Below are 8,127 nucleotides of genomic sequence, written 5' to 3' on the forward strand. Positions count from 1 at the left end.
CTGCACCTAGGGATTGGGCCTGCCCTCTGCCACCCGGGAGCAGGCCTAAGCCAGCAGGTCATTATCTCCTGAGGGGTCCCAGACTATGAGAGGGCACAGGATGGGCTGAGGGACCCCTTCTCCCCCCCGAGTGCACAAATTTTTGTGCACCGGGCCTCTAGTTTGTATATAATAGGCTCTGATATTACCAGATGTGGAATTTCCCTGATACACAGTCTTTAATAGATTAAATCCTAAATAGTCTCTAGTTTCTTAAAAAGATGGAATCTTGATGGTCCATTAGTTATTAGTTAAATATAGATACAAATATATAATTATGAATGTATATACATAATTTATATAGATTGCAAGTGATTGATGCCTCTCAAATTGTTCCTGAAATTTTAGTTGTTTCCACGGTGTTTTCCATTTCATCTGTTCATTCATGCATTTATTAATTCCACAAATATTTATTGAGATCCTACTGTATGTAAGGTCTTATGTTAAGGCTCTATTTTTCTCTTTTAGTTTACATAGTATTTTCAGAATTTTTCAGTTACAGTTGATGTACAACATTATATTAGTTTCAAGTGTACAATACAGTGATTAGACATTTTTATAACTTACAAAGTGATCACCTTAGTAAATCTAGTACCCATCTGACACCATACATAATTATTGCACTACTAGAGGCCCAGTGCATGAAATTCGTGCATGGAGGGGTCCCCTCAGCCCAGCCTGCACCCTCTCCAATCTGGGACCCCTTCGGGGATCTCCAACTGCCAGTTTAGACCTGATCCCGGGGATCAGGCCTAAACCGGCAGTCGAACATCCCCTCTCACAATCCAGGACCACTGGCTCCTAACTGCTCACCTTTTTGCCTGCGTGACCACCCCTAACTGCCCCCCCTGCCAGCCTCATCACCCCTAACCGCCTCTGCCTGCTGGCCTGATTGCCCCTCACTGCCCCCCTTTCCAGCCTGGTCGCCCCCAACTGCCCCCCCTGCTGGCTTGGTCACCTCAACCATTCCCCCTGCTGGCCTGGTTGCCCCTCACTTTCCCCCCTGCTAGCCTGGTTGCCACCAACTGCCCCCCTGCCGGCCTGGTCACCCCACGCAGCCTGCTGTTCAGGCGTTTGGTCATCCCTCACTAACCCCCCTGCCGGCCTTGTTGCCCCATGCAGCCTACTTTTCAGTCGTTTTTGTGAGGGTGTCCTGACCAGTTTGCATATTACCCTTTTATTAGTATAGATTATTGACTATAGTCCCCATATTCCCAGTTTACATCACTATGACTATCCTGTAACTACCAATTTGTACTTCTTAATCTGTTCACCCTTTTCACCCATCCCCCAGGTCCCTCCCCTCTGGCAACTGTAAAAATGTTCTCTGTATCTATGAATCTGTTCCTGTTCTGCTTGTTTGTTTGTATTAGCATACAATATGTGCTCAGAGTAGAGTGGTGTGGTTTTGGAGGGACATAAAGGTGTGGAATAAGACTGGATCTTGAGGTGGCTTGGAATGGAGAATTGACTGCATGTTCTACCAAAGGAAAATGACTGAAACTGTTATTCAACAGAAATAATCATGACACTCTTCTCAGGAAGAAACCAGTGATGCTCTGGGGGTTATTGCTTTATTTACTATTTATTTTATAATAAGTGAAAAATTGCAATCTAATAGTGACTGGAAATTTACGTGCCCTAACTTTTCCCTATGCTATTTTCATTCATAATAATTTACCCTTTTTAAAGCTCTATGTGGTTTATAAGCCTTTTTTAATAACAACATTGTTTCTTTTTTTTAAAGACAGTCTCTTTTATTTTATTTTATTTTATTTTTTAATATATTTTTTATTGATTGAGATATTACATATGTGTCCTTATCCCCACGTTACCCCCTATCCCCCCGCTCATGCCCTCACTCCCTTGTTGTCCGTATCCATTGGTTAGGCCTATATGCTTGCATATAAGTCCTTTGGTTGATGTCTCTCCCTTACCCCACCCTCCCCTACCTTCCCTCCAAGGCCCGACAGTCCAATCAACAGCATTGTTTCTTAATCTCATCCAGTTAAAAAGTCATCTGGAATGCTTATCAAAAAGTAGCATATTACAATTGTTATTACTATTTCATGTAATATGAAATAGATAATATTTGTTCATATTTATCTATATTTTTTCTCTGTTCATTTTTTATTCTAGACTATCCTTTTGGGTTCATTTTCCTTCTTTTTTCAATAATACATTTTTAAAGTTGTTTTGTGTTAGTTTATTGATAGTAAACCCTCTTGGTTTGTGTTTATCTCATAATTTTTTCAAAATATAGCTTTCTAGAATGACACTTATTACTTCTCAGCCCATCGAAAACACCATTTTATTGTCTCTGGCTTCTATTATGGCTATCTGCTGTCAATGTATCTTTGTATGTGATCTTTCTGTCTACTCTTATGATCTTGTCAAAGCTGGGTATTCTGCAGATTCACTACAAATATCTAGGTCTGTATTTCCTTTCATTTCTATTTCTTGATAGAAATTGTGCTTGATAGTGAGGATTCATATTTTCTGTTAGTTCAGGAAGATTCATAATCATTAGTGCTTGAAATATTACTTATTTTTCATTTTTTATTGAATTTATTTGGGTGACATTGGTTACCAAAAGTATACAGGTTTCAGGTGTCCACTTATACAATACCTCATCTGTACACTATATTATGTGTTCACTACCCCAATAGATATTACTTTTCCTCCATTTTTTACATTCTCTCCTTCAGATCCTCTGTTTAGACTTAGGTTAGATTTTCACATTCTTTCTTTTATATTACTTGACCTCTCTGACACATTTTTCACTTTTTTTTTTTATCTCTCTGTGTGACATTTTACAATGTTTTTAGACCTACCGGTATTTTCTAGTTCCAGTTCACCATTTTTCTTTGGTGACATCTAATACTCTGTTCAACCCATCTCCTCCTTCATTTTGTTTAAATTTTAACCATTACATTTTTAATTTAAAAAACTTCTATTTTTCCTCTTTTTAAAACCTCCTGAGTCAGTTGTGATTGTATCTCATTGTATGCATGGTTGTGGTGCCACCTTTCATTTCTGTAAACATCCCATCCGTATTTTGTATAACAAATCTGAAACTCCAATATCTGATGTCCTTGGTGGTCTAAATCTATTTTTTTTATTTCTTTTGATTTTCACTCCTGGTGGCTAGTTTTCCTGTAAATTTTGTGATTTTTATCTTATATTCAACATTATGTTATTTGGAGGAAATCTTGGAGCCTAAATTAAATATGAATTCCATAGGAGAGAATGATCATGTGTTTCCGTGGGGATCCTGGCAGTATTGCGCACCTGGGACTGCTTTCCCCTTTCCAGATTCTCAGGTGTAATGCAAGCATCCCAGGTCCAGCTCCCTCTCCTTACTGTTAATGTAAGGTTAACCCTCCAGTCCTCAGTGCTGATATTGGCATTTACCCTCAAGTGACACCATCTTAAGTTTGCACATACAGCTCACATCAGACATTTTAGTTCAATATATTTGCTTTTATTTTTGCTTAGACCCCTTAAATACTTTTCTCACCTATTTCCAACCCAGCAATGCTATAAAATTATGCTTTATGTAGGATAGGCATTTTTACTTTCTTTTGAACAGGTTCTTTTAGAGTCTCTAAATTGGCCTACTATTAGAAACTGAATATAGATAATTGTTTATAGCACAATAGCAATCTGGGAATTATCAATATAATTTCATCAGTATAGGTCACTATAGATAAGACAAATCAGAATATTTTAGGACAACAAAAATGAATTGGTATTTGATTTGTCTATATTAGTTATCTGTACTGATAACTTGCTACTTTGTGCTTTTTTCCCCAGCTTTTATTTATTTATTTATTTAATATATTCTTATTGATTTCAGAGAGGTAAGGAAAGTGAATGAGAGATAGAAATATCAATGATCTACTTTGTGTGCTGTTTGGATACAACCTAAACTATTGTATTAATAAAATATATGAAATATTGCTGTTTTACAAAAGAAGTAACTGGGCCACTAGAAGATTACTACCTTCTAGCTTTTCTTAAAATTTCTATTTTCTTATTCTAATATGTTTAGTATGTTCAAAGGAAAAGGGAGAGTTGGTTCATTAAGAAATCAAAGAACTAAAGTAAGATGAAAGATGTCATTTGTCAATTCTTTCTTTAGTTAATACTATTTATATACATGTGCATGAATACCTTCATATAGATTTACTTAATCATCCAATGAATATTTATAGAGTGTTTGCTATATGGAATGTACTATTTCACATGCTAGAAAACACAGCAAGAAACAAATAAAAATCTCTACACTTATGGATCTTGTGTCTTAATATCAAGATAGACATAAATAAGGAAAAGGAGTAAAATTGTATGGTAGTTCTAGGGACAATAATAAACCTTAGAAGAGGAATAAAGTATGATGGGGGTACAATATTAATGGGTAGATAGAGTTACTGCTTCTGATCACTTTATTAATGAACCTTGGAATCCAAGCTGACATGTCACAGGTAAAACACTGCCATAATCAGGGGAACATATTATGGGTTGAATTGTGTCATCCAAAAAGGTGGTATTGTTGGAGTCCCAGTATTTTAGAATGTGACCTTATTTGGAAATAGTGTCTTTATAGAAGTAATTTAGTTAAAATGAGACTATTAGGGTCCTTAATCCAACATCACCGGTGTCCTTATTTAAAAACAAAAAAGGAAAATTTTGACACAGAAACAGACTTGCAGTCAGGGAGAACCCCATATGAGGATTGGTTTGTGCTGCAGAAGCCAAGGAGCACCCAGAAGCCTGCAGAGGCATTGAGAGGGAGCATGGTCGCACCAACACCTTCATCTCGGACTTCTGGCTTCCAGAACTATGACACAATAAATTTCTGTTGTTCAAGTCACTCAGTTTGTGGTACTTTGTTATGGTAGCCCTAGCAAACTAATACAGCCATAATTTATTGTAATTAAATCTTAGAAATATTCAGAACAATAGTAGATGGATGATGAGCTAAAGGGTTCTAAAACTACTTATAACCCCCTGTAAGCCAGGCAGTTTTTGGTTAATAAATATATATTTACTATATACCAGTAAGTATTCTAAGTACATTGTAAATATTAACAAATATGTATCTAGATAGCAATCGTACTATGTAGGTTCATTTGTTATCTCATTTTAAAGATGTGGAGTCCAAGTTTGGTCTCACCATCTACTTCTACTTCCCAAGAGAAGGAAAACAGTCAAACAAACATTAAATGACAGTGCTGAGATTCTTGGGTTTCATATAGGAGATTTCCCATAACATGTGTGTACATACACAATTTTTAAAAGTCCCTTTGTTGGTGATAGTGAAAAAAGGACATGCCCGTGTTCCAGTCCCACCTCCATTTTTCCTCAGCCATATGCCTTGGCCACCTCAATTAACCTTTATCAGTCTCCATTCTTACACTTGTTCATTCTAACTGGGTTATTGTAAAATTAAATCAGGAAATAGATATAAACATAAACATAAAAAGGAGTAAAGTTTTTAATCCATAGTTTGCCCTGAGGATTTTCATTTTTAGAGGGAATATTTCTTCAATATCCCCCAAATAATGTATTAATTTATACACAGTTTGTGAACATTTAGATCTAAAAAGGCATTTAAATTATCTGCACTACACTGAGTGGCTAGATTATAATGACCGCCTGACGTTTGTAGGCAAATTAGCTATAATTTCGCTAGAGGGCCAGACCATTATAGATAGGGAAGCAGGTTGTTTACCACGACAGAAGTGATTTTTTTCTGAAGATATGGGTAAACAATGTGATTTAACAGCCTTTGAACGTGGGATATATATATCTTTGAGAGGTTTTGGCACCATCTTACTGAAATGAAAAATACACATGCAATCTAGTTTCAAGGAGATAAAAATTGATATTAAGTTATAATTCATGACGATTTATGTTGGATAAGCATAAAACTAACCATATATCAGTAAATCAAGGGAAACTTTGGATTCAGACTTATAGATTGAACTATGTCTCAATCTCAGGTCTCTTCCTTTCATTCACCAATGACATAGAATTTTAAAATGGGAATGATAATAATTAAAATGACAGTGAATTCAGTCAGATTGGATGAGAAAGAATTGTGATGAATTCTTTTCACTGGTGTCCTAGCACGGAGGAGGTGTTGGTCTCTAGACTCTAGACCAACGGTTCTCAACCTGTGGGTCGCGACCCCTTTGGCGGTCGAACGACCCTTTCACAGGGGTCTCCTAAGACCATCCTGCATATCAGATATTTACATTACGATTCATAACAGTAGCAACATTACAGTTATGAAGTAGCAACAAAAATAATTTTATGGTTGGGTCACAACATGAGGAACTGTATTTAAAGGGCCAGAAGGTTGAGAACCACTGATCTAGTAGATGAAGAGTGTGCTGGTTCATTTTATCTGTCAACTTGGCTGGGCCACGTTGTCCAGTAATATGCTCAAACATTATTCTGGATATTTTGGTGAGGGCGTTTGTAGATGAGATTAACATTTAAATTGGTGAGTAATGCAGATTGCCCTCCATAACCTGGGTAAAGAAAGAATTTTCAGTTTCTATACCACCTATGATTCATTTAGTCAATAATTTTATAATGAATATATACTATGCGTTGGGCATTGTGCCAAATTCTAGGAACCCCATAGTGAACAAGGCCAAGTCTCTCTCTCAAGATCTCACAATCTAGTAGTTGAAATAGAAAGAATTCTACAAAAAACTCCAGGCCTTACCATCTCTTAGATGCAAATGAAGTGGCTTAACCTTGATGCCTAAATTTGACATGATGCTTACTGCCTCGAACCTACATACCTCATGGACTTTAGGTCTTAGCTTTTCCGCCTCCTGAGTGACCTGAGAATTCCCGAGGGTGTTCATGGAGGCCTTCAATGTTCCCCTTTGGGATCCTGCAAAGCTACTGCTGGCTGGAGCCTGATACTGTCATTGCTTGAGGCACCTCCACATGTAAGCTGCCCACCAGTGTTCAATTTTACACAGTCTCAGCCCTGCAAAATCCTTGAACCACAACAGTGTTGCCTTTGGGCTGGTGAGATGCACAGAATATAAAACATGTCCCAAGCCCTACCTCTATATTGTGCCTTGTCACCTGAACTACCAAACAACACTTCTTACGCCCCAGGGCTCACAAAGCCCTGCCAGATCCAGTCCCTGGGACAGGTGGGAAAGAGATATACTGTTCTCCACTTGCCTCTCTTTCTTGTCCCTGCTTAAACAATATTTCTTCTCATGGTAAACTTCATTCAACCATTTGAAGGCCTGAATAGAACATAAGTTTGACCTCCTACAGCAGATGTCCTTGAAAATTGAACTGCTGTATCAGCACTTCCCAGGTCTCCAGCCTGCCTGTGCTATTTATAAGTTCTTTCCAGTTTTTCACTGTTTCTGAAAATGCTACAGTGAATTAAGGAATGTATTTTAACCTATATTTCATGCCTATTCTATATAGTTTCATGAAATGTATTATAATCATAATTTCTTAACATAACTATATTATTATCATTTCCCATTTGTAGTATCTCCCTAGCACCAGCTAAATCATTGTTATCATTGTCATAATCTATATATAAAAGACTAATATGCTAAGTGTCCCTCCGCCCATCTGACTGGTTGCTTTAATTTGCACTGACCACCAGGGAGCAGACGCTCAATGCAGGAGCTGCCGTGATGCGCACTCACCATTTACAGAGAAACAGCACCATGGACCTGGCACCCACAAAGCAATATTCGGCTTCCCTCAAGTGGGACACAGGCCCCACCACCACCCCGGAGCAACAGCCCACCAAATTGCAGCCAATGCTGCCAAGACCCCATGGCGCAAAATGTGTCCCACAGCCCAGCCCAGCCCGGAAACGGTCACTGTGGGCGCCAGATAATGATGTCACATAGTAACACCGACTTCTTCTCTCTAGTGACTAGCCTCCTTGAAGTTTCTTCAGCCCAGAAACGTGACTTGCTTTATAGCCAGGTGCAAACATTTACACTTTAACCAAATGTCTGTGAAGTGTTTTCCTGTGCCTCATCTCATTTGATCCTCACAGAAGTCCTGCAGTAGGTAGAT

The 8,127-nt window shown here is 38.0% G+C and overlaps 1 protein-coding gene across 1 annotated transcript in view; it reads left to right on the forward strand.

Moving 5' to 3' along the window:
• Positions 1-8,127, forward strand: part of GUCY1A2 (guanylate cyclase 1, soluble, alpha 2) — a 296,176-nt gene that overhangs the window by 169,100 nt on the left and 118,949 nt on the right. The gene's annotated exons all lie outside the window — the stretch shown is intronic.

This window comes from Myotis brandtii, unplaced genomic scaffold, assembly GCF_000412655.1.
Source record: "Myotis brandtii unplaced genomic scaffold, ASM41265v1 scaffold920, whole genome shotgun sequence".
Lineage (NCBI taxonomy): Eukaryota > Metazoa > Chordata > Mammalia > Chiroptera > Vespertilionidae > Myotis > Myotis brandtii.